The sequence below is a fragment of the Montipora foliosa genome, chromosome 1 (genome assembly GCF_036669935.1).
Source record: "Montipora foliosa isolate CH-2021 chromosome 1, ASM3666993v2, whole genome shotgun sequence".
NCBI lineage: Eukaryota > Metazoa > Cnidaria > Anthozoa > Scleractinia > Acroporidae > Montipora > Montipora foliosa.
Genome location: NC_090869.1, coordinates 41455664 through 41478915, shown reverse-complemented (window position 1 = coordinate 41478915; position 23252 = coordinate 41455664). Strand labels below are relative to the sequence as shown.

Below are 23252 nucleotides of genomic sequence, written 5' to 3'. Positions count from 1 at the left end.
GTGTTTTGAGGTAAAATCCTGAAAAACTTTGTTAATTGGTAAAAATTGTATTGAGAGGGGAAACTTGTAAAAAATCTTCGTTTCAACCTGAAAACTCCACTTTTTTTAGAATGTGCCATTTAACAGGGTCTGAGTAGTTTTTTTAGCAAAAACCACGAAAATTCCTCTTTCCGTATAAATCAAACTAAGATAGGAAACTAGTGAAAAACACCTGCTTTGAGCCTTAAGACTAAACTTTGTGTGCAAACAATCATTTGGAAGCGTTTTGGGCAGTTTTTAAGAAAAAACGCAGTAAAGTTCCTCATTAAGTCAAAATCGCACTGAGATGAGAAACTTGCGAACAACGTTCTTTTAGCTTCTTTTTAGCCTTCCGAATGCAATTTTGTGACAAAGGAGTCATTTCCAAGCGTTTTGAGCAGTTTCGGTAGTTTTTTTGGGAGTATGTAACTTAACCCGTCGGTGATATGGTGAAGGAATAATGTATTGAAGACACACATTCGGACGGCGGAAATGAAGCAAGTTAGGTTTTGAGATCATCGTAGTTATGAACAGTGCACCGGTATCGCAAAGCAAAGGGGTCTAATCCCATTCCTTTTGTTACTGCTAAATTGGCGTTTATACCTGCCATGATCTCAAAACTTAACTTAATACTTTCTAAATCTTGTCAGTGTTTTACTTGATTTTGAAAATAACTCTAACATCTGACCAGGGGGAGATCCTGTATAGACCTTAAACACTTTCCATAAAATATTTAAGACGAAATCCGATAGAAAATCGAGCAATTTCAGTTTATAGTAGACAAAAATCTGGTACCAGAATAATGTTAAGTATTTTACAGTCCTTCTTACATTTTCTTTGAGCTAAAGATATAAATAATTGCTGAAGTAACACCGAAAACAATTTCCCATTGGAACGAGAGAAATTGAATTTCAAAGTTCAGAGAAATTGTGCAAAAACAGGTAAAAGTTCATCATCAGTTTCATTTCACCAGTACTTTCAAGTGTTTCTTACGAAGTTCAACAGTTGTTTTTGACGTTTGGTGTTGCTAGAAATGATTATTTTTGAGAACATATTTAAAACAGTCTTACAGAAGTTTGCAATACGATTATATAATCTTGGTACTAGGGTTTTGTCCATTTGTTACTCGAACTTCTGGTGGATTCCGTCTTAAGTCTTTTATATAGATAGTAGATAGGAAGCCAATTAAAACTAGAAAGGCATAACCTGTCAACATCTAGTTTATCCGGGAGATGAAAAATTATACAGCATGCACAAGCATGAATATGGTCTAGACTTTGCAGCACGTACTGAGAGCAATTCCTCCAGGCAGATAGTGCATATTGCACTGATAAGTGACACCAGCTAGAATGGTTTCAAAAGAGATTTTTTCCAAGACCGACTTTGGTCGATATGACGTTCGCCTGAGGGCACCCACCTTTTAGAAAATGAAGCTTTAAATTACATCTACATGAGCATGCCAACAGAAATCGTTGCCAGTAGTGACAGCCAGACGTATTGTGGTATTAACAAATTTATACATCTGGAGCTAAAATATAAGGTTTGCATTGGGCCTACAAAGTTCTGTCTTTTCAATATCCTGACTTCAGTCTTTGAAGGGTGGATAATTAGTTTATAGAGCTCAACTTGAACATATGTGTCATCAAGTCATTTAGAAAGCACTAGCTCTGTCAACATTTGAACCAGTAGTGTAAACTGTGATTTCATCTGCGAACATATAAAGAAACATTCCATGCACAGTCAGGAAAGTCATCATGCCGCCTTGAACTGAGTAGGAAGTCAGATATTGGGATGTTTATCTCTGTATATTGCTGTCTGTCGGTTAAATAATTTATTCAATATAAACCACTGATGGAGGGAGTCTGGAATATCAATTATTGCGATAAGTTTTATTCATTTCATGTCATTTTTATTCTCTTACATAAAGATACATAGCAACTTCCTCTGCTCGCATATAGCTTAGCTAGTAGAGTTTTAAGAATTAAACAGTATCAAAGGCCTTCTGGAAGTCACTAAGTATAGCTCCAACAGCGAGGCATTTGTCCATTGCCATCTTTCATTTATTCCTCCTGGTTACAAGTAGATCCTTTGAATAGAGTCCTTTTGTGAAGCCCTCTGACACTGGCTTGACAAACCCACTGTCTTGGAGAGGGTAACTGATGATATGACATCTGATATCCAAGAAGCTTTCCTATGAATGCTGAGCAAGGAAATTGGTAGACATAATTTGTCACAGTAGAGAGAGATTCGTATCTGTAGACTGAGTGATTTTGCTCGTTTCCAGAGATCTGGGACATTATCTTCTTCAGCTCCAACTGGTGTTTTATGCGATACCATAATGTCGTTCCTAAGTCGCTTTCAGGAGTTGCACCTGGTTCCAGTCATCTGAAATAAAACATTCCTTCTTTAATATAAATTGTGAAAACCACCAGTGCAATTCAATCCCTGTGAAATGAATTCCCAGTTCTTTTTGGGAATTTTCCACATATGCAAAAAAGGCAAGACTTAAGAAGCTTGGAATTCTATAGGAATGACCGATAAACAGCTGCAAACAGCATATGAATCCCTATCCTAACTGCCATACTGGATGCGTTAGAATTCTTCAGTACTCGTGGAAATTGAAGCCTCAAAGGCTCAGAGTCAATAAGGAATTTTCAGGTTCTTATGGACTTCCACTCAAGGAAAAAATTTAAGTGTTTACTATAATGGAGGTTACTGGAATATAAGTGAATCGACGAAAGAAAAAGAGCGTCTTATGTGTATTTGACTTTCTATTTCATCTAGTGCCTTTAAAAAACACTGTGGGCTGTTCTTCCGACAGATTTAAAGTGCAGGCCACTTTTCACGGCTCACTTTTACAAAACCATTACTAATTCGAAACTTGGGCCTCATTAGACCTCATTAGGCCTATAAACAATGTTTAGGCCTAAGTTAGCCAAGTTGAAGGTTTTGAATTGCTTTGGGTAAAAACAATGATCTGTAACGAGTGGCCTGTGGAATGTGACCCGTGTTTTAAACTTGCATAAAGACATAAAACGAACAAAGCATAAAACGGTACCAACTAACGCGAAACATTATACTAAAAAATTCTCTCTTAAAGAAACTCAGCCACCACTGGCTTAAGTTTGGAGCCCATATGCTGAATGATACTGGTCTTGTTTCATGGTGCTTTTGAATTACGAGTTCATCAAAACAGGGTACTGAATGCGTTGATTTTTTCCACAATTTGTGGATTACCCCAGAACATTCCTACCGCGACTATGCTACAGAATTAAATTCTATGAATCCGCAATGAATGAAATAAACGAACGATGGAAAAAGAGCCACTCCACCTTCATCATATTAGAGCAACCTCGTTCCCAATTTCTTTCTTCTCTGCGTCCATCGACTGAGGGGGCAGAGAAGAGAGACCGTGGACAGAGGCTACAAGATTTGAGACGAGTGAGCCATTAATGTCCCTTATGGTCAACAGTCTGTTGGTTTTTGCCTCCGGTAGACCACCGGTAATGGCTGTGTCGCAGAGATTTTCGTTGTCTTTTAATCTTTGAAATAATCATGTTGATCCAAACCCAAGAAATGCTCACAACAACTCATCTTAAAAGGTATGCTTTAACTTTAAGCAAATAATATTTGACTTGATGGCTTATTTTTCTTCAAAAAGTTCAATTTAGGATTTAAAACGTCACCCTTTAAGTCCCCAAGATAGATGTAGGCAGAAAAATATTTTCTCAGAGAAAATGACAGTTTTACGACAAAACCGACGAGAACAATCCTTAGAAGATTACATTGAAACATCACCTATGTTGCAATCTTTAAATCTTTAAATCTTTAATGACTTTACTCCTAAAACAGCAATAACTACTGTTACAACAAAGAATAACTTTCCGTCACTTACATTTCAAATATCATATATTGTTAACTTGCCGTACTAATCACTTGTGTTGTACGTTTTTGTGACGCTAACTACAGTTGTGTTAATATTCAAATTAAAAACATTCACTGACACTCCTGCCTTATCAGCCTATGTATAGTGTGCACGAAGTGAGCATTTTAGTTAGTGTTCATTTTAGTAACTGTTTAGGGGGGAGACAAGCATTTAAGTGGGGAAGGAGCATTAAAATTGAGCATTTTAGTGGCAAAGTAAAAGCAATAACTTACAAAGCCTAGAAATATACCTGTAGGGTGATTTGGAGAGCATTCATGTTGCCAATTGTGACCTATGCATCAGAATAGTGGGCACATTTTGTTAAGGTAATTCCCATGAAAATGACATACTATCCAGATTTTTTTTCAAACTTGGCACAAGGATATTCATACACAGGGCATTTAAAAAATGCAATAAAAAGATGGGTCACCATGCTTGTTTTCGCGCTGAAATGCCCTTTATTCTAAGTGTTTTTACCAAATTTTCCGAGAAGCGTTCGAAACTAGATCAACCGGAAAAATTGTTGTTATATAGCAAAAGCTACTGAATACAAACTGCTAGTTTGTCTGGGCTATAATCTTTAAGAAAGTGATTTCAAATTGCTCAATCTTTCAAAGAAATGTAAGCAAATTGGATGCTACAGTATCACCAAATGCATTATTGGTTATAGGTAAATACTGACAACTTCGTACTACCCAACTTTGAAGAGACCGTATGTCCTTAAAACGCCCACCCCACCCCCCCCCCCCATAGACGTCTTTCGTGCGTACCTATTACGAGTGAAATTAAAACCGTTTAAGAGGGGAGTCACATGATATCGTTCTTGTTGCAAACACGATAATGAAGTGGATGGCAAAGTGATCAAATTTCTGTGAGAGGACGGGGCGCGAGTTCCAAAACAAACACCTCTTAAGGACGGTGGCCTACTATTGTTATTGAGCATACAATCTGCGCATCTAGAAATACTCGGACTCGTTTCTTTGCAACACGATAATGAGTGGATGGCAAAGTGATCAATTTCTGTGAGAGGACTGGGGCGAGTTCCAAAACAACACCTTCTTAAGGACGGTGCCTACTATTGTTATTGCGCATACATTCTGCGCATCTCGAAATACTCGGATTTCCTGTTGGCGGTGCTTCTTAATACAGTGATATTTTTCGGCGGTTCAAAACTAGGCAGAGAAAGGAGAACTAAATAAGTGCTCTTGGTATCCAAAAAGAAAATTGGGGGTAACCATGTATTTTTCAGAGATAATGAAATTTCAATTTGGCAAAGAAAGCCATACATTGCTTTGTATTTTTGAGCTTTTTACAAATGTTGTTGATTAATTATCTTCGAAAAATGCGTGGTTACCCCCAATTTTCTTTTTGGATTTCAATAACACTTGTTAAGATCTGGTTTTCCCGCATATTCAGGAAACCGTGCAAAAATACCTTTGAATTAGTAGGTACCGTCTCTAACCGAGAAGAGTTATCATGATTGCACGTAAAAGCTCTTGAACAGCAAAAGCGGCTTTGCCGCCATCTATGAAGTCGCAATGTTATGCGCAGTATGAGATGCGTGGTGCAAAATAATTGGTGTTTCACATGGTACCATAGCATTGCTGTTACGCGTGATAGGGCAGTTTTCAATTGAGTCTTGAAAGTATTTAGTGAATTGGTTTGCTTAATTGCATTACTTCACGCAGTGATTGGTTCAAGTTCTCACGCCACTTTCAACCATTCGGGGCTGGCGCATGCACATTTTCCTGCACTTTGTGCCGGCTACGTGTAATTACTTCAAGTTTTGATTGGTTTACTGGATTGCCTCTGTCCTTTTTGATTGGCCACAGTAATAACTTTGGTTTTGGTTTTATGACACTCGATTAATTTTAAAACTTCTAATAAGAAGGTCTTTTTAAAGTGGTGAAATTGGTTGGAGTCAACTTTAGGAAGCAAATGCTGCCAAAATGTATGAGTGAATTTTGCATAATAAGGATAAGTACAGTGTATAATATTCTTACCCAGGTGATTATTGAAAATTCTTTGTGTTGATTGGTTGCCCTTGAGGTGATTATTACACGATAATCACCTAAGCCCTTTTGTCAAGGTGACAGACAAAGAAATTAAGACTTTTAAAGAAAATGTATACCGGTAGTTTTCAAGTAATCACCTACAGTGTAATATATAATTATACTAAAACAATTATTCATATCAGGCTCGGTGAATAAAAATCTTGACTTTGTCTCGGTTTTTCTTCATGGATATTTACCTCGCCTTTGGCAAATAATTATTAAGTAGAAGCATCCTCTAGGCCTTGTTTCAATCTAGATGCATTACCATGGTAACAGCTTGCAGAACACATTAACTGTCAAAAATCTTTGTGGTGGTACTCATTAGTGACCAAGTTTGAGCTTCCAGGCAAAAGCTGCACAAATATGTCAGCAATGGAAGTACAATGTATACGTGCTTAAAAACTGTGCAGTCACCTTAATTCCTATGTCTAATGCACAAGTCAGTGTGAATCACCCCCAGTAGGCTGGGAATATGATGGAAATCATCACCTTTGCCTCCTGGAGTGGGAAATGAGCAAAGCATTCAGTCTGCTGTCATTATCCCATCGCATAGTAATTTTGCATTAAAAAATTTGCTCACCTTAGAAAGAAGGCAGAGTGGTATTTGGAGAACTAAAAGACAAGAGAAGAACATTAAAATAGTGATTTTACAAGAAAGCAAGTGAAGAAGGCTGTTGTAGCAGAGGACCTTGTGTCATGGAGAATCACAAAAACAAAGAGCTGTGGGGTGAAAGTACTTGTACATGCAATAAAATATTAATTTTCGTTGAAATCTGTATATTTGTTAGCTAATAATTGTTAATGACTTTGTTTATTTTTACCTTGAAAACTACAAGGGATTTTTTGTAGTCTCCAACAAACATTTGATACGCTGGAATATTATTTTACAGAAGCTGGAAATCCTAACCTTGTTTCTTGTTTTACATATATACATGCATTTATTTTTAGAGATCCCTTCCTATTCTTCTTGATTTTTCTCCCTTATTCAAGTCAATTAGAGCATTGTTTGCAACTTGGTATTCCTAGGATCTTTGATCACTGTTATTTCTGGTTGACAACTTTGATGAGGATCCATATACACTGTAATGTTATGCTGGTCTCATATGAAGACAAAGATGATTTATTAAAAAAAATGATTTCAGTGAAGGCCCATCTTGTGCAAAATAACATGACAAAATGGCAGGATTACACATGTTATGAGCCTTGTAATAACTTTTAGCCCATTGATTCCAAAGAATGAGACTTATGGTAAGATTTTACTTGTCAATGGGTACTTTAAGCATCCATGGGTTAAATTATGCCTTCTCATCATTTTTTAATGATCTTGGTTTCCAACAAAAAAAAGAAAGAGAGAGTAATAGGTCACTTTGCTTCCATCACAACTTTTTTTTGAGTTTTATAACATTTTTGTTATGATTTGTCAGCCACTTAGGGCAAACTGCTTTTGTACAGTTTCTTTATCAAAGAATTGATAGATGCTTTTGACCAAAACTGGATCCCTTATGCTTTTCACAGTTTTGCAAAAATATATTGACAGGATTGTGACCTCTGGTACATACATTGTAGCCCTCACCAAAGTCCACTGCTCAAGCGTGGGGCACCACCATGGCCAATCGAAAATAAATACAAGTAACATTCAGTAAGTTGGTCATTATAAATCAGCTCACAAATCTCTCCACCCATGGTTGATTTAGGTTTTCTATTTTTCTTATAACCAACAGAGAAACTCTTAAGAACCCAGGTCATAAAAATAAAATTAGCTCATTCAGGGGATGGTTCCACAGCAACCAAAGCAATTACTGGCAACTCCTTTCTTCACATGAACTGATAAAGAACAAACAAGCAACATACTATAAGATGTATTCTTTACAAGGTTTATAAATAAAAGGAACCAACTAGTGTTCTTTAAGTTTACAGATGCAACTACAGGTACACCAAAAGATAGCGAGTTTAAATTAAGCAAGGTCACCTGTCCTAGGTATTTTAGCAACCTCAAGATCCAAGCAAAGAGATTGCAATAATTCATGTGAAATGTGATAATTATTTGAATGGATTCAATTTAATTAAAATTAAAGGATGAGGTGGCCACATAGTGACAAATTTTGGCTGGTCTTTCATATACCGTATCCAAAATAACTAATGTCCACAAAACAAAAGAACAAAGCGAAAAAAAAGGAAAGTAGTGTCAAGTCGTTCAAGAGCTGGAGAACTAATAGACCTCTTTAGCTTGTACATTTTGTTTTCCCATTTCAGACCACGTGATGTTACTCTAGGGAAAACTTTCTTTCAACTGTCGTCCTAGGCACGTGAATATGTACGCATAACTTATGAAAAAACAAAAGGAAAATTCCCTTGACAACATCACGTGGTCTGAAATGGGAAAACAAAATGTACAAGCTAAAGAGGTCTATTGGGGACGCTGTAAACTGAAATTAACAATGAACGCAAATCAAGTCAAATGTTGGTTTTTGAGGAGAAGGCAAACCAGAGTACGTGGAGAAAACTTCTCGATGTAAAGTAGAGAACCAACAAACTCAACCCACATATGACGCAGAGTCTGGGAATCTAACCCGGGCAACATTGGTGGGAGGCGGGTGCACTCACCATTGCGCCATCCCTGCATCCCCAACTTAACAACACCTAATTAGCGAGGCCTAATTGTGGAATAACAATGGTCCTTTGTCTCCCGCCACTTTTGTCCGGTATGTGAAAGTCTACCCTACCATTTACCATTTATAATAGTTGGTTAGTAAACTAACATTGATTATATGCTGTAGTAAAGCCTTGAAACAAGTTCTTAAAGGATAAACTTCTTATTTCATTTGTTGAAGTTTGAGAATAACTGGGACAGTTAATTTGATTAACTTCCCGAAACTGCTAAACTTTTAGAGGCAAGACTTGGAAGTTATGAGTGAATAGTGAATAAATCGTACACTGAACTTTCTCGTGCAGTTTCGTTGCTGCGGAAAATACATTTAACACAGCACTCAACTGCATTACGGGGACTTGACACTAAAGTTAAAATCTCAGAATTCAGGTTTCATCAAAAGAAAATTAACGCAGAGATTACACTAAGTGCCTTGTGGGGACAGGCTAGAAAAAAAGCCCGGTTGTTCAAAAGCGGATTAACGCTAATTCCAGGGTAAAAATTAACCAAGGAGTTTATTTCTCTACTCCCAAATGCTGTTGTCCTGGATTAGGTTAATCGGCTTTAGAAAAACCGGGCGCCGTAAAGTTTAACATAACAAGAACCTGCAAGAACTCGCAACCCAGCTCACACCTTCACTAAATTGTAAATAAACCTTTGTGAATCCGATTCAGTGTAGGAAGTACATCGAGGACGAGCTTTCCTCGTTCGTCTGAATTAGAAGATCAGCTTCATTTAAGGTTGTTTGAATTTCTCAACAATTAATGTCAAACGAATGGCGTACAAGCATTTACCGCCATACATGCATTTATAGTCCTCAGTTGCTCAAAGACTGATTTGCTCCTTCACAGCGGTTAAATTCATTTCTCCAAACCAGATTGTATCAAAACCCGTCTGATTTCGTGCTTGTTTCGTATGTAATCACATTTTAACAAACCTTAGTTTTCTTTTGGATCAAACTTCTTGTTTTTCAGTCACATACCAACTTTCGGTAACGTAATATTAATGATCAAGAATGACGAGAACAACTCGTTCTATAACTCCGTCGAAAGTCATCAGTTGCTATTAACAGCTTTCTTTAGACGAAAAAGCTCTTCTATCAGTCATCATCACTATGCTTTCGTGAAAAGCAAGTGTTATATCTTTACACAGCAACCAACAACATTATGGGGACTTCAGAACTCTTGATAAAAATTCTCTGATTTCGTGTTTCATGCCAGAAAATGAACGTCGCAGAGATATTACACAAAATGGAGTTGTGGGGACATTTAGAGATAACACTTTCTTAAAGAAAATGCACATCAGCAGGTCAGCTTTGAAAATGAAATAAATTTTCAAGGTCTAAAGAAACATATATGATGAGCAATTAAATCGACTATGAAGCCCAAGAAAACAGATCTGGCTAAAATAAGCCTAACCTAATTAAAACTCGCAACGCAGCTCACTTCGTTGCTGAATAATTATTGTTAATGGTTAATAACCTCCAAAAATTGCATTTTAGATACAAGTACATCGAGGAAGAGCTTTCCACAATCTTAGAGTTTGGTCATTCACCTTCAAAGGGTTGTTTTTGTCAGACAAATCATTGTTCAAGCGTCGAGGGCCGTCATGACGGCCATATTTGCCTCCTTTAATACTCAGAACAGATTTGGTCCTTGTTCCATATTTTATTGGTCAAGAGAAGCCTTGATTACTTGTTTTCCGAATCAAATTTCTTTGTTTCATTGTAAAAGGTTTAAATTCAGTTATGTTGTAACCAATTCTTAAGCTTGCAAAAGAAAATAACAGCAACACTGACTTCACTGAGTGGTTTGTTTTATGTGGAAAACCGCGCGAAAGTTTAGTTTGAACGTCATTTTGGTAATTATGAGCGTTTTCAGTCCTTTCTAAGAAAGCATTTGAGTCAAAAATGGCTATTGCTAGCCTGATTCGATTAAAGCAACTGGAAAAATTTAACACAGCAGCAAACTAAATTTTGTGTAATAAACGCTTAACTACCGTTGGTTTTACATTTGACACGTAGGGATTACCGGAGCAAATTCGTTGTGGGGACATCGACACAGCGAAAAATAAGGCTTTCTGCCAACGAAAAAGGCAAATAAATTTTACCAAAATCTGCCTTCAGCTATTAATTTGAAACTCTTCACAAACGAACCACGGCAACAAAGCTTGATAGAGCCACTTTCTCGCTATCTTGATGAAACAACAACTCGCAAACGCACACCTTGCGTAAGCTTTAAGCTTTCACCAAACTTTCGTGTCTTAAACTGCAGTATCGTGTTCAGAGAAAGCTTTAGCTTTAGGCCTATTAATATTACTGAAGGTATTGCTCCTTTAAGGTTTTCCTGAATTTTTTAACAATTCTTGTCAAATAGAGTTTCAGCCGTGAATGATCGTGAATGGACCGCCATATTTGAGTTTGCACAGATTACACGACTCTTGAAGCTTTACATTCATTATTCTATAACCCAGATTGGCATCCAAATACGTCAGATTTCATCCTTTTTTTTACTTAATCATATTTTAACGAAGCTGTGTTGTTTCTTACAACGAACTTCTTGTTTGGTTGTAAACTGAAATTCGTTTGGTAACGTCATGATCGCTGTACAATTAAACGAATGGCGAGAACAACAGAATAGTCTGTTTTAGACTCTGTAGAGAGTCATTTATTATAATTGTGAACTGGTTTATTTAATCGAAAAAGCTCTTCCATCATAAAATGTAATTACCAGCCTTCTGATTTCGTTTAAAGCAAGCAAAACACCTTAACTTTACACTGCAACCAATATTACGGGGACTTGAGATACTATGTTGACAGTAGCTATTAACCCAAAATTTCCGAATTCGGGTTTCAGTGCAAAATAGCGAACCAGGTGATTACACTTTGATTACACGTTGTGGGGACTTACCGGCAAAACTTACGTTAGGCCCGATATCTCTCTTTTTTTAACCACAGTGACGATATTAAGCTTATTGCTAGCTAGCAAAGTGAAAAATGACTGAAGAACACCTTTGATTTTCAACCTTTTGCAATTTCGGCTGGAAAAAGATGCTAGTCATAAATTACGGTTTTTCGCATTTATTTGAGAATCACCGCCAACATTATAAAGTTCAACAACATAAGTAATAATAATAATAAAAAACACACACACAACTGTACACAGCGAACTCAGCATTGTGGGGACCTTTGAAGTTTACCTTCTGTCAAATCAGTGAAAAAGTAAAGAGAGAATGTGACGACATGCAAGGAAGACTAGTCTTACCTTTTAACACTTAATTAACTTTTCGGAACCAGTAATAAACTTCCCAGTGCTCGCTTTTTCTTTTCTGTAAACCAACACTTTGACGCGGTATTTGGGCTTTAGATTCTAGGACAAGAACGACTACGAGTACGAGATCTTCTCATAGAACAACAGTGAGCGCGCGCTAACCAGCCTCATTTTGGCGGGAAAAACGTGATAGCGGCGTCATTGCAGTACAGTACGACGTTTTGCAAGAATGTCGTCGTGTCAAAACAAGTCAACAACACGGTGGCAGTTTTGGCATTTTTCCATCAGCAAAAAGGCTCAGCTACCAGTAATAAGAATAACTGAGCAACCTACACTGCTAAGAAAGAGTAAGATTAATCGTCCGGGTTATAAATCTTCCAAGTATTTTCGCTAAAAATGGGCAGTCAAATCTCGTACTCGTTCTCCTCCTTGAATGTAAAACTCTCTAATATTGACATTGTGGGGACCAGTGCAAACAAATAGTGTGGAATGAGGAGGACTAATTCCCAAGGCACGAGGGTACAGTAAGGGTATGGTTTTCTCATTCCTTAGCTAAGAATAAAGTACCTGAATACATAATGAGGTATCTCTCATAAGTTGAACGCGATGTACCAGATAATCTCTGAACAATGATGCTTAGAAAATTCGAGTTTTTACAAAAAATGTATGAAATCATTAACGCTTTTGCCACTCAAGAATTTATTAGGTTTTTTTGGCTAATAACCGGCTCGCTATGAAAACTTAAGGCTTAAAATTGTTTATTGAACCGGGTTTAGCAAGTTCTTTTACCTTTTGGAGTGAATTTGAAAATAAAATGATACCTTGTGTGTGCAAACCCGTATGGTATAAAATAAAAAAAAAAGGATACCATGATGTCAACAAAGATTCTCCTCTTGGGATCTAGTTTCTTGTGGTATATTGTGAAAATGGCTGAATTGGTTTATTAACGTTTTCAGCGCTATTAATTAAACCAGGGGCGCTTTTCATTCGATTAAAAAACTCAGCTTTGTTCCTAAATCTGACCCGATTCCCGAGACCTCATATATATCCGAAGGGAAAATTTCTGGTCCAAACACTTCCGCATGGTTGCCTGGGTGAAAATGATAATGCGCATTTCGTAATAGAGCGGTCATCATTTCATTTTTTCCATCGCTTTTAGTCCATTTTGAACATTTCTCTCGCTAGTTAACATAAAGTTACAAGGATTATTTTGTTGACTTTAACAAAGGAAAGCGAAAAATTAGCAAAAGCCTTGCTTGCTCCGAGCCCGCCCAGTCAACCGGAAACAAATGAAGAGGGTTCTTTGCCAACCACTTGCAAGCAAAATTTCATTGGGAATTGGTGAAGGTGAGTGGTCATCAAGTGGATTCCCTGCTTTCCCGAAAATAACAATTTCATATCTTGCACAAAGGCATGAAAAATAAACAATGCAATGTTGAATGCTTCGATCTCTTCACATCATATTCAAAATTAACAATAGGGTAGGAACAATAATACTGTACAGCAAGCTAGTATAAATAAAATAGACGTTATTGATAATAACTTTATAGTTTTCGTTCGTTTTATAGGAAAAAATTACTGGAATAAGGAGTGCAGGGAAAAAGGAAAAAAAGTCTTCGAAGTATAAACGGGCGGAAGACTCGATTGTGATTTAAATATCTCACATACGAAAAGATATACTTTGATATAAAATGGAAACAAATGTTTGCAAAAGGTGAAAATGATTAATATCTTAGGTAAGGGAAACTAAGGTAATTCAGAGAATTATCACAGTTTCCGCACAAGCTATGATTTAGTAACTTCGAACATTGCATTCAAAGTTTGCACTTTAAACTTCGTATATTCGTTCATGCAAATGATGCCTCATCAAATCGTTAACGAGACCAAGCATACCACTGCAGACTAATTGGTTCAGTTTATTGCAAATTCAAGCCCGAGCCAGACCAACACTCAGGATCTGTGCAGGAGGGCGCAGGATAAAAGATGGTCAGACCACCAGTCAGGGTCTTTAAACGGCTCAGGAGAAGGTACTGCCTTTGTAATCAAATCTGCTGATAGTTATCCTATCAAGTCTTCTCTAATAAGGACTCATAAGGACAATAAGCTATAGGCCCTATCTTAAATTCCACACTGTGAGACATCAAAGGACCCACACACTATTTGCAAGGAGTAACACAGAATCGGGGGTAGAAGCTGAATAATTGGACGTCGATTATTCGTTATTCTTTGTGTGTTTTGTTCGAATTATTCATTATTCCTTTTAAATTTTTGTAGGTTACTCATTATTCATTGTTGTTATTCATTATTCCACTGGCATATAACTGCGCTATTCATTATTCCGGCGTTTTCAGACCCAATTATGCATTACTTATTATTCAGCTTCCACCCCCGACACAGAAGGGGGCAAGAGGGCACAAAACTTGTGGTGTTGTGGTCCAGCCTTATAGAAAGGGCACCAAACAGAGCCTTATTCTCCTTTGTAACCCCCTACATCTGGTTGGTGAAACTCAAGATGAAACGAGTACGGAAGTTGTAAAAATGCTACTTGATACGGTAAACTATGATAAAAGATTACTTGCTTTTTTCCTTCAGATTTTGAAAGTGTGTTTGCTTAACACCCGAATTGCAAAATTTTGAGCTTTGATTTTTATCCAAAGGCTGTTTACTTTAGGTGTAAGTTTTCAGATTTCACGGTCTGCCATTACTCACGTTCAAAACTGACTGATTTGGCCTCATAGAATTGGATCTAGGGACAGTGACGTCATTTACTCCCTAGCTTAAAATTTCACCGTACTCCATACTAATTCAACTGCGTAGACACGCATTGAATTCTTAAACGAGTGAGTCTGACGTCATTTTCTCCTCGATCCAGCTTTCTCAATATTTTAAAGTTTTCAATGGCTAACCATTATATAGGAAACTTCCAGTTAAAATAAACAGGAGTCTTTTTTGACTCAAGGCTTAAAACTTGGTGTTTAACATTGTTTTGAAATCCAAAGAAAAGGAAGAATTGACTTTTTGGTCATAGTAGCACTTAAAGCTAACATTTCTCCTTCCTTAGTTTCTTTGTTTTTGGTCCGCACTGAAAAACAAGTACGCTAATCATTATTCTTGTAAGATTGTCCTTCGACCGGCGACAAGTAAACTTCCAATCCTGCAGAGAACAATTAAAATTATTTAACAGAGTCAAACATTTGTTTAACCCTTTAAATATAGAGGATATAACATGGTCGTGTGGGCATACAAAATTTATCTTTGAGTATTAATATTATCTTTCATGAATGAGTGCAGGTGCCCCAAGACTCCCCAGTCGAGGAGTAAAATCGTCTGGCATTAGACAGAGTATCTGCCAGGGATCAAAAGGTAAAATGGAGGAGACACGGTTTATTCACTGGTAAACCCAATTGTTCCTTAGGCTCAACAGGACAAAGCAACCCCTAGGGGTCAAATGGTCAATGGAGTGAACATAGTTCTCAACTGGTGAAGTCAATCATTCCTCAGGCTTCCTGGGATGCCCCAAGTTCAAAAGTAAAATCATCTGGTGTTTGACAGAGTAACTATCAAAGGTCAAAAGGTCAATGGAGGGAAAATTCTTTTTGACTGATACAAGCATTCCTCAGGCTCCCCAGGACGCCACCAGTTAAAAAGTAAAATTGTCTGGCGCTAGGCACAATAACTCCCAGCGGTCAAAGTGTGAAGGGACAGGACACGGTCTATTCACTGGTTAACCCAATTATTCTTTACGCTCCTCGGGACACCCCCAGTTAAAAAGTAAAATTGTCTGTCCAGAGTAACTCCCAGGGGTCAAAGGGTCAACAGAGGAGACAGTTTGATAACCGGTGAACCGAATCATTCCTCAGGCACCCAACACTCCCAGTTCAAAAGAAACATAGTCTGGCATCAGACAGAATATTTCCTAGGGGCCAAAGGGTCAGTGAAGGGCTAATAATGTTTGGCCTGCTAAACCCAATTATTATTCCTCAGGCTTTATTGGAAGTCCCCAGTTTAAAAGCAAAATTGTCTGGCATTAAATAGAGTAACTCCCAGGGGTCAAAGGGTCAATGGACGAAACATATTTGTTCGACTAGTGAACCTTATCATTCCTCAGGGTACCCAGGATGTCTCAATTCAAAAATAAAATCGTCTGGAGTTAGGCAGATTAACTCCCAGGGATCAAAGGGTCAATGGAGGAAACATATTTTTGCACTGCTAAACCCAATCATTCTTCAGGCTCCCCAGGATGCCTCAAGTTCAAAAGTAAAGTTGTCTGGACTTAGACAGTGTAACTCCCAGGGGTCAAAGAGTCAATGGACGAAACATGTTTCTCAGACTGGTGAACCTAATCATTCCCCAAGGTACGCAGGACGCCCCAGTTCAAAAATAAAATCAACTGGAGTTAGAGAGAGTAACTCCCAGGGGTCAAAGTACATAGTTTTCCACTGATAAACCTAATCATTCCTGAGTGTACCCAGGACACCCCCAGTTCAAAGGTAAAGTTGTCTAGCATTAAAAAGAATAACTGCCAGGGGCAAAGAGTCAATGAAAGGGTTAGTTTTTTTGACTGGCAAGCCTAATAATTATTGTTTTTGAGGATACTTGGGACACCCCCCAGTTCAAAAGTAAAACTGTGTAGCATTAGACAGGGATCAAAGGGTAAATGGAAGGAACACAGGTTTTTCGCTGATAAACCTAACCATTCCTGAGTACCTGGGACACCCCCAGTTCAGAGGTAAAATTGTCTAGCATTACACAGAGTAACTGCTGAGGCAAAGGTTTTTAACTGGTGAACCTAATCATTCCAGAGGGTACTCTGGACACAACCAGTTAGAAAGTAAATTGTCTAACATTAGATAGAGAAATTCCTAGGGTCAAAGGGTCAATAGAGGGGCCACAGGTTTTTGACTGGGGAACCTAATCATTCCCGAGGGTACCTTGGACACCACCAGCTCAAAAGTAAAATTGTCTAGCATTAAATGGAGTAACTCCTAGGGGTCAAAGGGTCAATGGAGGGGACACAGTTTTTTCACTGGTGAACCTAATTATTCCCGAGGGTACCTGGACAGCACCAGTTCAATTTTGAGTGAAATTGTCTAGCATTTGATTAGGTAATTCCTAGGGATCAAAGGGTTAATGCAGGGGACACAGCTTTTTGACTGGTGAACCTAATCTTTACCGTGGGTACTCTGGACACCACCAGTTCAAAAGAAAAATTATCTAGCATTGGATAGAGTAATTCCTTGGGGTCAAAGGGTCAATGGAGGAGACACAGGTTTTTGACTGGTGAGCTTAATCATTCCCAAGGGTACACTGGACACCACCAGTTCTAAAGTAAAATTGTCTAGCATTAGATAGAGTAACTCCTAGGGGTCAAAGGGTCAATGGAAGGGACACAGTTTTTTCACTGGTGAACCTAATTATTCCTGAGGGTACCCTGGACACCACCAGTTCAATAGTAAAAATGTCTAGCATTCGATAGAGTAACTCCTAGGGGTCAAAGGGTCAATGGAAGGGACACAGGTTCTTAACTCATGTCCCTAATCATTCCCGAGGGTACCCTGGACACCACCCGTTCAAAACCAAACTTGTCTGACATTACATAGAGTAATTCCTAGGGGTCAAAGGGTCAATAAAAGGGACACAGTTTCTTAACTGGTGAACCTAATAATTCCCGAGGGTACCCAGGACACCACCAGTTCAAAAGTAAATTGTTTAACATTAGATAGAGTAATTCCTAGGGGTCAAGGGGTCAATGGAGGAGCTGCAGGTTTTTGACTGGTGAACGTAATCATTGTCGAGGGTACCTGAACACCACCACTTCAAAAGTAAAATTGTCTAGCATTTGATTAGGTAATTCCTAGAGATCAAAGGGTTAATGGAAGGGGGACAGTTTTTTGACTGGTGAACCTAATCATTCCCAAGGGTACCCTGGACACCACCAGTTCAAATGTAAAATTGTCTAACATAAGATAGAGTAACTCCTAGGGGTCAAAAGGTCAATGGAAGGGACACAGGTTCTTAACTCATGTCCCTAATCATTCCCGAGGGTACCCTGGACACCACCCGTTCAAAACCAAACTTGTCTGACATTACATAGAGTAATTCCTCGGGGTCAAAGGGCCAATAAAAGGGACACAGTTTCTTGACTGGTGAACCTAATAATTCCCGAGGGTACCCAGGACACCACCAGTTCAAAAGTAAATTGTTTAACATTAGATAGAGTAATTCCTAGGGGTCAAAGTGTCAATGGAGAGGCCACAGGTGTTTGACTGCTGAACGTAATCATTGCCAAGGGTACCTGAACACCACCAGTTAAAAAGTAAAATTGTCTAGCATTTGATTAGGTAATTCCTAGGGATCAAAGGGTTAATGGAAGGGGGACAGTTTTTTGACTGGTGAACCTAATCATTCCCAAGGGTACCCTGGACACCACCAGTTCAAAAGTAAAATTGTCTAACATTAGATAGAGTAACTCCTAGGGGTCAAAAGGTCAATGGAAGGGACACAGGTTCTTAACTCGTGATCCTAATCATTCGCAAGGATACCCTGGACACCAACCGGGGGACAGTTTTTTGACTGGTGAACCTAATCATTCCCGAGGGTACCCAGGACAACTCCAGTTCAAAAGTAAATTGTCTAACATAAGATAGAGTCATTCGTAGGGGTCAAAGGGTCAAAAGAGTGGCCACAGGTTTTTGACTGGTAAACGTACTCATTCCGGAGGGTACCTTGGACACTACCAGTTGAAAAGTAAAATTGTCTACCCTTAGATAGAGTAACTCCTAGGGGTCAAAGGGTTAAGGGAGAGAACACAATTTTTTAAATGGTGAAAGTAATCATTTCCGAGGGTACCCTGAAAGACCACCAGTTAAACGTAAAATTGTCTAGTATTAGATGGAGTAATTCCTAAGGGTCAAAGGCTTAGTGGAGGGGACACAGTTTTTTGACTGGTGAACCTAATCATTCCCGACGGTACTCTGGACACCACCAGTTCAAAAGTAAAATCATCTAGCATTGGATAGAGTAATTCCTAGGGGTCAAAGGGTCAATGGAGGGGGCACAGGTTTTTGAGTGGTGAGCCTAATCATTCCCAAGACTACCCCGGACACCACCAGTTCAAAAGTAAAATTGTCTAGCATTAGATAGAGTAACTCCTTGGGGTCAAAGGGTCAATGGAAGGGACACAGGTTCTTAACTGGTGACCCAAATCATTCACGAGGGTACCCTGGACACCACCCGTTCAAAGACCAAACTTGTCTGACATTACATAGAGTAATTCCCAGGGGTCAAAGGGTCAATGGAGGGGACAAAGGTTTTTGACTCGTGAACCTAGTCATTCCCAAGAGTACCTTGGACACCACCAGTTAAAAAGTAAAGTTTTCTAGCATGAGATAGATTAATTTCTAGGAATCAAAGGGTCAATACAGGGGACACAGGTTTTTGACTGGTGAACCTAATAATTGTCTAGCATTACAAAGAGTAACTCCCAGGGCTGAAAGGGTCAATGAAGAGGACACAGCGTTTTGACTGTTGAACCTAATCATTCCTCAGGGAACCTGGGAGTCACCCCCACTTTAAAAGAAAAATTGTCTAGAATTACACAAAGTAACTCCCAGGGGTCAAAGGGTCAATACAAAAAAAAAAAGTTTTTTGACTGACAAACCTAATCATTCCTGAGGGTACCCAGGACACACCTAGTTCAAAAGCAAAACTGTCTAGCATCACACAGAGTAACTCCCAGGGGTCAAAAAGTCGATGGAGGGGACACAGTTTGTTTTGGTCAACTAAATTATTCCTCACGGTGCTCGGAAAACCCCCAGTTCAAAAGTAAAATTGTCTAGCATTAGCTAGAGTAACTTCCAGGGTCAATGGAAAGAAACAAGTTTTTTGACTAGGGAACCTAATCATTTCTAGCGATGTAAGGCAGACCCCCAGTTCAAGAGTAAAATTGTCTAGCATTACACCAGGGGTCAAAGGAAGAATGGGGGTGCATAGTTTTTCAACTGATAACCCTAATCATTCCTGAGTGTACCTGGACACCACAAGTTTAAAAGTAAAATTGTCCAGCATTAGATACAACTATTCCTACATTTAGGTGTCAAGGGGTCAGCTGACAGGACACAAGTTTTTGACTGGTTAACCTAATCATTCCTGAGGGTAGCCTGGACACCACCAGTTCAAAAATAAAATTGCCTAACATTAGATAGAGTAATTACTAGAGGTCAAAGGGTCAATGAAGTGGCCACAGGTTTTTCCTTGGTGAACCTTACCATTCTTGGGGATACCCTTGACACCACCAGTTCAAAAGTAAAATTGTCTAACATTAGATATATGTAGAGTAACTCCTAGGGGTCAAAGGGTCGATTGAAGGGCACACAGGTTTTTGACTGGTGAACCTTATCATTCCTGAGGGTACCCTGGACACCATCAGTTCAAAAGAAAATTGTCTAGCATTAGCTAGAGTAACTCCTAGGGTTTACAGGGTCAATGGAGGAGACACAGGTTTTTGACTGGTCAAACTAATCATTCCAGAGGGTACCCTGGACACCACCAGTTCAAAAGTAAAATTGTCTAGCATTAGCTAGAGTAACTCCTAGGGTTTACAGGGTCAATGGAGGAGACACAGGTTTTTGACTGGTCAAACTAATCATTCCAGAGGGTACCCTGGACACCACCACTTCAAAAGTAAAAATGTTTAGCATTCGATAGAGTAACTCCTAAAGGTTAGAGGGTCAATGGAAGGGACACAGGTTTTTAAATCGTGAACCTAATCATTCCCAAGGGTACCCAGGACGCCACCAATTCAAAAGTAAAATTGTGTAACATTAGATGGAGTAATTCCTTGGGGTCAAAGGGTCAATAAACTGACAGGACACAAGTTTTTGACTGGTTAACCTAATCATTCCAGAGGGTAGCCTGCACACCACCAGTTCAAAAGTAAAATTGTCTAACATTAGATAGAGTAATTCCTTGGGGTCAAAGGGTCAATAAACTGACAGGACACAAGTTTTTCACTGGTTAACCTAATCATTCCAGAGGGTAGCCTGGACACCACCAGTTCAAAAGTAAAATTGTCTAACATTAGATAGAGTAATTCCTTGGGGTCAAAGGGTCAATAAAGTGGCCACAGGTTTTTCCCTGGTGAACCTAATCATTCCTGGGGATATCCTCGACACCACCAGTTCAAAAGTAAAATTGTCTAGTATTAGATAGAGTAACTCGTAGGGGTAAGAGGGTCAATTGAAGGGCACACAGGTTTTTGACTGGTCAACCTGAACATTCCTGAGGGTAACCTGGACACCACCAGTTCAAAAGTAGAAACGTCTAGCATTCGATAGAGTAACTCCTAGGGGTCAAAGGGTCAATCGAAGGGGACACAGATTTTTGACTGGTGAACCTGATCATTCCTGAGGGTACCTTGGACACTACCAGTTTAAAAGTAAAATTGTCTAGCATTAGATACAGTGACTCCTAGGGGTCAAAGGGTCAATAGAGGGACATAGTTTTTTTGACTGGTAAACCTACAGTAATCATTTCCGAGAGTACCCTGGACACCAAGAGTTGAAAAGTAAAATTGTCTAGAATTAGATACAATAATTCCTAGGTGTCAAGGGGTCAACTGACAGGACACAAGTGTTTGACTAGTTAACCTGACCATTCGTGAGGGTAGCCTGGACACCACCAGTTCAAAAGTAAAATTGTCTAACATTAGATAGAGTAATTCCTTGGGGTCAAAGGGTCAATAAAGCGGCCACAGGTTTTTCCCTGGTGAACCTAATCATTCCTGGGGATACCGTCGACACCACCAGTTCAAAAGTAAAATTGTCTAGTATTAGATAGAGTAACTCGTAGGGGTAAGAGGGTCAATTGAAGGGCACACAGGTTTTTGACTGGTCAACCTGAACATTCCTGAGGGTAACCTGGACACCACCAGTTCAAAAGTAAAATTGTCTAGCATTAGATAGAGTAACTCCTAGGAGTCAATACAAAGGGTCAAAGGAAGGGGACACAGGTTTTTGACTGGTGAACCTAATCATTCCCGAGGGTAGCCTGGACACCACCAGTTCAAAAGTAAAAATGTTTAGCATTCGATAGAGTAACTCCTAAAGGTTAAAGGGTCAATGGAAAGAACACAGGTTTTTAAATCGTGAACCTAATCATTCCAAAGGGTACCCTGGATGCCACCAATTCAAAAGTAAAATTGTCTAACATTAGATAGAGTAAGTCCTAGGGGTCAAAGTGTCCATGAAATGGCCACAGGTTTTTCCCTGGTGAACTTAATCATTCCTGGGGGTACCCTGGACACCACTAGTTCAAAAGTAAAATTGTCTAGCATTAGATAGAGTAACTCCTAGGGGTCAAAGGGTCAATAGAGGGACAGAGTTTTTTGACTGGTGAATCTAATCATTCCGAGGGTACATTGGACACTATCAGTTCAAACGTAAAATTGTCTAGCATTAGATACAGTGACTCCTAGAAGTCAAAGGGTCAAAAGAGTGGCCACAGGCTTTTGACTGGTGAACCTAATCATTCTGGAGGGTACCTTGAACACCATCAGTTCAAAGTAAAATTGTCTAGCATTAGATACAGTGACTCCTAGGGGTCAAAGGGTCAATGGAGGGACACAGTTTTTTGACTGGTGAAGCTAATCATTCCCGAGGGTACCTTGGACACCACCAGTTCAAAAGTAAAATTGTCTAGCATTAGATACAGTGACTCCTAGGGATCAAAGGGTCAATGGAGGAACACAGTTTTTTGACTGGTAAACCTAATCATTCTGGCAGGTACCCTGGACATCACAAGTTTAAAAGTAAAATTGTCTAGCATTAGGCAGAATAATTCCTAGGGATCAAAGGTTCAATCAAGGGGAGACAGGCTTTTGCTTGGTGAACCTAATCATTCCTGGGGGTACCCTGGACACCACCAGGTTAAAAGTAACATTGTCTAGCATTAGATACAGTACAGTAATTCCTAGGTGTCAAAGGGTCAACTGACAGGACACAAGTTTTTGACTGGTTAACCTAATCATTCCAGAGGGTAGCCTGCACACCACCAGTTCAAAAGTAAAATTGTCTAACATTAGATAGAGTAATTCCTTGGCGTCAAAGGGTCAATAAACTGACAGGACACAAGTTTTTGACTGGTTAACCTAATCATATCAGAGGGTAGCCTGGACACCACCAGTTCAAAAGTAAAATTGTCTAACATTAGATAGAGTAATTCCTTGGGGTCAAAGGGTCAATAAAGTGGCCACAGGTTTTTTCCTGGTGAACCTAATCATTCCTGGGGATACCGTCGACACCACCAGTTCAAAAGTAAAATTGTCTAGTATTAGATAGAGT

At 39.0% G+C, this 23252-nt stretch overlaps 2 long non-coding RNA genes across 3 annotated transcripts in view; both read right to left on the bottom strand.

Annotated features, from left to right (window-relative positions):
• Nucleotides 1-1910: 1910 nt before the first annotated feature.
• LOC137977745 (uncharacterized) lies at nt 1911-9713 on the bottom strand. The gene is made up of 3 exons (XR_011117876.1): nt 9582-9713; nt 6578-6609; nt 1911-2403 (listed from the first exon to the last, which is right to left on the bottom strand). It is a non-coding gene; the product is annotated as an uncharacterized lncRNA (long non-coding RNA).
• Nucleotides 9714-13100: 3387 nt separating this feature from the next.
• Nucleotides 13101-23252, bottom strand: part of LOC137977734 (uncharacterized) — a 24238-nt gene continuing 14086 nt past the window's right edge. Inside the window, exon 4 of one of the 2 annotated variants that reach the window (XR_011117873.1) lies at nt 13101-15067. This is a non-coding gene — a long non-coding RNA (uncharacterized lncRNA). The remainder of the gene's footprint in view (nt 15068-23252) is intronic. The other variant, XR_011117874.1, reaches the window with a different exon arrangement.